Source organism: Oreochromis niloticus, linkage group LG4 (genome assembly GCF_001858045.2).
Source record: "Oreochromis niloticus isolate F11D_XX linkage group LG4, O_niloticus_UMD_NMBU, whole genome shotgun sequence".
NCBI classification, from domain to species: Eukaryota; Metazoa; Chordata; class Actinopteri; order Cichliformes; family Cichlidae; genus Oreochromis; species Oreochromis niloticus.
Genome location: NC_031969.2, coordinates 28957914 through 28963675, shown reverse-complemented (window position 1 = coordinate 28963675; position 5762 = coordinate 28957914). Strand labels below are relative to the sequence as shown.

General features: G+C 38.4%; 1 long non-coding RNA gene across 1 annotated transcript; it reads left to right on the top strand.

The window, feature by feature from the left end:
* The first annotated feature begins 635 nt into the window (after positions 1–635).
* LOC109202049 (uncharacterized) lies at positions 636–3655 on the top strand. The gene is made up of 2 exons (XR_002062031.1): positions 636–1021; positions 2988–3655. It is a non-coding gene; the product is annotated as an uncharacterized LOC109202049 (long non-coding RNA).
* The last annotated feature ends 2107 nt before the right edge of the window (positions 3656–5762 follow it).

The following is a 5762-nucleotide window of genomic DNA, read 5'->3' as shown; positions in this document are numbered from 1 at the left end:
GTTCTCTTTCCTGCTGTTTTCGAGTTCTTCCAGGAGCTTTGCGTTTTCTTTCCTGCTATTCTCAAACTCTTCACTGAGAACTGCGTTTTCTTTCCTACTATTTTTGAGCTCTTCTCTGAGATCTGTGTTTTCTTTCTTAATATTTTTGAGCTCTTCCATGAGTTCTGAGTTGTCTTTCCTGCTATTTTCGAGCTCTTCAAAGAGCTTTGCGTTTTCTTTCCTACTATTTTTGAGCTCTTCCCTGAGAACTGCGTTGTCTTTCTTAATATTTTCGAGCTCTTCCTTTTGGTCTGCAGTTTTTCTACGTTTGTTCTCAAATTTAAGCAACATGTCTTTGTGAGTCTGAGACAGACTCATCTCACTAGCCTCAAGCTGCAGTCTTAGTGACTCATCTTCACTATCGCTTCCAGAAGGTAAGTCATTTAATGATTCCCGTGACATTTTTTTTTTAAAGGTTTAAAGCACGGTGTCACAGGTTAAACACGTATTAGCTTTGTCTAAAACAACTGGCTGTTTCTGAAAATGCTCCAATGTAAACTGTTAAAGGCGCTCCCCTATTTAAGGACTCGGAGACCGTGAAGTCGACCGTGACGTCAGAATGGTCCTTTGAAGGTCAAAGGATCAAAGAGCGAGGGGCGTTCCAAGATGGCCGAGTAAGTACACGCTTACTGCCGAGCTTAGCAAACGTAACCCTATAATACGGTAGGAACACTGTGTCAACTCAGACCTCAGAAGCTTTTTCGGTATTTAAGCCAGAAAAGAACTGATTTTGATCGATAAAGGGACAAAATGTCACAGCGTGACAATAAAAGACCCTCGGCTAGCTCCAACAACGAAGCTACTGCTAAAGGCTAATGCTAGCCAAACAGCCGGGTCGGTAAACCCACTGCTTGACAACTGCCATGACTACACGGCTCTTTCACTACCTCTCCCAATAACTGAGGACGTAATGGACGAGTTTCCACCTCTACCCGTCTCACCCAGCCAGTCTCCGGCGCCAAAGAAAGCGTTGCATTCAAAGGTAGATAGCGTGGATATTGTTGAAGCTCTATCGAAGCTAATAAACGAAAGAATGGATGACCTTGCATTACAGATTGTCGAGATCAGAAAAACTGTGGACTTTGCATGTGAAGAGATAAAAGATGTCAAATGCAGAGTGGGCACTTTGGAGCAGAAATCTCCAAAGAGGAAGGGCGTATGGATAAAAACCAGCAAAGAATCACAGATCTCCAGCGATACTCCAGACGGTGGAACCTCGGGCTGTTTGGTGTCAAAGAGAGTTGCTGTTGAGATTTGTCAGGCCGTGTTGCCTGAATGTAATGTTGCAGGTTTATAATGAAAGTATTGAAAGGGGCACTCTTCCCCCCAGCCTTACTCAAGGACTTATTACTTTAATTCCCAAACCTAAGAAGGACCTACTTTTTATAGAAAACTGGAGACCAATAAGCCTCCTATATAATGATTATAAAATATTAGCTCTATTGCTAGCTAGATGAATGAAATATATTTTGGATGATATTGTAGATGAGACACAGTCTGGATTTATGACAAACAGGCACATCTCCAATAATATTAGACTCGTCTTGGATATTCTGGACTACTCAGCATTAATATCTGATGACTCATTTATCCGTCTCCTGGACTTCTATAAAGCCTTTGACTCAATTGAGCATGAATTTATATTTCTTACACTTCAGGAATTTGGTTTTGGTGATATCTTCTGCAAAGCTATCAAAACTCTGTATTCCAATGCTAATAGTTCTATTAGAATGAAAAATGGCACCACTTCTTGTTTTAGTCTTAATCGAGGGGTACGCCAGGGTTGCCCAATTAGCCCTTATCTTTTTTTACTTTGCACCCAAATTCTTGCCTCTCATATTTCGAATAGCACTGTGAAAGGTATAAATATAGCAGACAGAGAGACTGTGATCAGTCAACTGGCAGATGATACCACAATTTTTCTTAAAAATGCCAGCCAAGTGCCAATTGCTTTACATGTAATAGAGTATTTCTCAAAGGGTCTGGATTGGTGCTAAACTTAAATAAATGTCAATTATTACCTGTCAAAGAGAGTAATGTTCAGAGTATTTGTAATATAACAGTTAAAAATGAAGCAACATATTTAGGTCTGATTATCTGCAAAGATCCAAAAGACAGAATTTCACTAAATTTTCCCCCAATTATTAAAAAATCTCAAACCAATTTAAATCAATGGTTGCAGAGAGATTTAAGAGGAAGGGTATTGCTCTCAAAAGCAGAAGGTCTGTCTCGACTGACTTATGCAGCAATTTCTCTGCACAGCAAAACTTGTAAGGATATTGACCGAATGCTCTTCAACTTCCTCTGGAAAAACGGGACACATTACATCAGAAAAAGTGTAGCGATGAATGACTATGAACACGGTGGTCTCAATGTTTGGATTTTACTACTCTAAACAATACATTTAAGATTTATTGGGCTAAACATTTTCTTAAAAATCCGGTATCCATTTGGAATTTTATTCCTCAGCACATCTTCTCTAAGTTTCTCTAAATTTATCTTCGGTTGTGATTATAATATAGCTAAGCTTCCAGAAAACCTGTCGATGTTTCACAAACAAGTTCTGTTAGCTTGGTCCCTTATATATAAACACAACTTTACACCCCATACGTATTTAATTTGGAATAATAGGAACATTGCATAAAAATAAATCATTATTTTTTTCTATGTGGGTTGAGAAACGGATTGTTTTAGTGAATCAGCTGTTTAATCCTAATGTGCAGCTTATGTCCTATTCAGAATTCTTAAACACCTATAAATTTCCAGCCACACCCAAAGAATATGCCATATTATTTGATGCAATACCTACGAGTATTATAATGCTTTTTAAAGGTATCCAACCTTGCATATCATCTGTTTCTCTCCCCAACCCTTTGGATTCACACATAGGAAGAATCTATCTAACAAACCATAGTAAAAGTAATAAGAATATTCGTGCTTTGTTCCAGACAGAATCTCCAACTATTCCACATGTGGTCTCTTATTGGAATTCCTTTGTCAGTGACATCAACTGGAAAAGAGCATGGACAATTCCTAACAAGTATCTGGTAACGAATAAAGTGAAGGAAGTCTCATTTAAAATGCTGCATAAATTTTATCCTGCTAATCATTATGTGACAAAGTTCAAAAGGGACATAAATGTGAACTGTGGATTTTGTGGAAGCCAACCTGAGACTGTGCAGCACCTCTTCTGGATCTGTTCATACACTAGAACATTTTGGAAAGACTTCAGTAGATTCATTGCTGGACATCTCTACAAAGACTTTACTGTGAAATGGGACAATGTTGTATTTTGTTTCTTTCGAAGGCAAAAAGAAAGATGTTTACTTTATTATAAACTTTTTATCTTAGCTAAATTTTATTTTCACAAATGCAAATACAGTAATCAAAAGCCTAATTTTAAACATTACTATAATGATGTTTTATGTTACATAAAATTGATTTGTGGATGACTTAACAAAATGCTATGAAAACTATTACCATTTGTAGTAATTACAAATTATTTGAATGTATGTAATTCTTTGTATTACACCCCCTGGCATATGTTAATTTTGCTCTGGTTGTGTACACGTTCTGTATACTGTTTCTCAATAAAGTTTAATAATAATTTTAAAAAGGATCAAAGAGTGCTGTGGATCATTCTGCGCATGCTCAGATCATACATAATGACATGAAATTAATTTTTAAATCTAACAAAGGTGGCTTCCCTCTAACAAAGGTGAATTTTGCAACACCTGGTGGTGATTCACCGCTATCAACCCTTAAGCTCGTGAATTGGCTCTCTAGCTTTTACGTTTATGATCGATTGCTACTGTTGTCTATCGCATATGTATCATTTGGAACCCAGCTTACCTGTAAAAACAGAGAAACAGCAGGTATCACGAACGACATGGTGCGCCAGCTCTGCACTACTCTTCTAGCGAGGTGTCGGCTACTGATGTGTAAGACACCGAGCGCCCTCTGCTGGCGGAACTTGTATTACAGCAAAATAGACATTAACAGTAGTTTTTCCCAAAAGGAAGTGACATGAAGCATAAAAATAAAATGGGGGGCTGCAATTTCATGTATTCATCTATATCATGGTGCCACAAATGCCCAAAACTTAATTTAGCATATTAAATTAATGTGAATGACTAGAAAAAGTTGTTTCCTAAAGAAAACTGCCCAAAATCAAAATATTTAACTCCAAAATAAAGTTTATTTCAAGCCACTGAGGTTACAGTGATCCTGAAATATATGTACATGTGCTTTGCAGTACATTAGGCAGGTCAGTTCTTTATTAACGAGGCCAAATATTACTGAATAAAGTGAATAATCGATGGATCCACATCCATAAGCACATTTCTCCATTTGTTTTACGTTGAGCTCGAGTGTGTGTGTGTGTGTGTGTGTGTGTCACCGTTCTCACCACCGTGCGGGCAGGTACATGGACAGGGCGGACGCTTGCTGACTGGCGACGATGGCAGAGAACGAAAGGCCTGAAACGAAGGATGTCAGAACTGCAACAGAGAGGCTCGCACACGCCACTCATTAAAAGCAGCTGCAGGCTCAGAGGGCTCAGCGAGATGAGGTGGGCGGGCTCAAAGGGGCAAAGTGGGCGGGAAGATCCAGAAGATCCCTATCCAGCTGTGAATCATGGGAGGAGGGATCAGCTTGGTTTGGGGTGACCTGCGGCACCAGGTATTACCCCGTCCTCCTCTGCTACAAACATTTTCAGCGAGTGTATGAACACACTGCAGGGCTGACATCATCTATCTACATTTACACCTGAAACAGGTCTGTGTGTGATATTGTTGCATATTTGTCTGTTTGATACATGTTTTAGATTATAAAACTTGTTTGCATTTTAGACAAAGATAATAAAGATATTACAAAAAGTATTGTTTAAATTATGGTTTTATTTATAAAGGGAAAAACACTCTCCAAACCTGCCCTATCTGCAAAAGTAACTGCCTCCTAAACCTAATAACTGGTTGTTCCACCCTCTGCAGCAGGAACTGCAATCACGTGTTTGTGATCCTTCATCCAGACCATCAACCTTTCTGACTGAAGGTCATTTCTGCCAGCAGGACTTTCATCAGCAACACAACACTTAATGCTAAACACAAAGTTACAAAACTCAGTTCACAACTACGCAGTCTGATCTAAAAAAATTTTGGTGAGCCCAGACGGCACAGCGGTTACCCTCTAACCTGAAACCGATTTTTAAAAGTCTCTTCTCTTTTCTTTCCTTCTGTAATCCATGTATGAAGCAAACACCTGTCAGTATTTCCTTCAACAGGACACAGTAATGTGCAAAAGTGTTGAGCTGCCCTTCAATTGTTTATATTTGGATTCAAAGACAAACATTCTTTTAAACACATTTGATTCAAAGAATGTTTAAAAATATGTTTTTGATATTATATATTTCAATTTTAATATTATATACCTCCCAATCAAGGGTTCATATGCCTTTTTCTGGCTCGAATTCAAGCACTTTTTAAGCACTTTCAAGGTCCATGTTCAAGCTTTCCCAGCACATGGCCGAAAAAACAAACAAACAGAAAGCATGTTTCACTTTGCATCACCTCACTAAGACCATGTGAAAATGAAAACGAATCATCTTAGGTTGACTTAAAAAGCATTTCTTCCCCCACAAAACAGGAAAACTGCACCAAACATCACATATTTCAAGCACCCGTATGAACCCTGTTTACAGATAAATACAGATTCAATAAAACTGC